Source organism: Penaeus monodon, chromosome 23 (assembly GCF_015228065.2).
Source record: "Penaeus monodon isolate SGIC_2016 chromosome 23, NSTDA_Pmon_1, whole genome shotgun sequence".
NCBI classification, from domain to species: Eukaryota; Metazoa; Arthropoda; class Malacostraca; order Decapoda; family Penaeidae; genus Penaeus; species Penaeus monodon.
The window spans coordinates 393,890-394,208 of record NC_051408.1 but is presented as its reverse complement, the minus strand read 5'-3'; the positions used below and the strand labels follow the sequence as shown (position 1 = coordinate 394,208).

The 319-nt window shown below is 7.8% G+C and overlaps 1 protein-coding gene across 1 annotated transcript in view; it reads right to left on the bottom strand.

Annotated features, from left to right (window-relative positions):
* The window catches only part of LOC119587689, an 88,262-nt gene that overhangs the window by 87,585 nt on the left and 358 nt on the right, over positions 1-319 (bottom strand). The gene's annotated exons all lie outside the window — the stretch shown is intronic.

Genomic DNA, 319 nt, shown 5'->3' with positions numbered 1-319 from the left:
AAAAAAAAAACACACCCCCCCCCAAAACACACACACACAAAAATAATTATATATAAAAATATATATAATATAAAAAATTTTATATATAATATAAATTAAAAAAAAAACAAAACCCCCAACAAAAAAAAAAAAACAAAAAAATATTTAAAATTTATATTTAAATTATTATATATATTTTTAATAAAATAATAAAAAAAAAAAAAAAAAAAAAAAATATTTATAAAAAAAATTTTTAAATATATTTAAAAAAATATATAAATATAAATTTTTTTTTATATAATTAAATATAATATATTATAATATATATATATATTATATA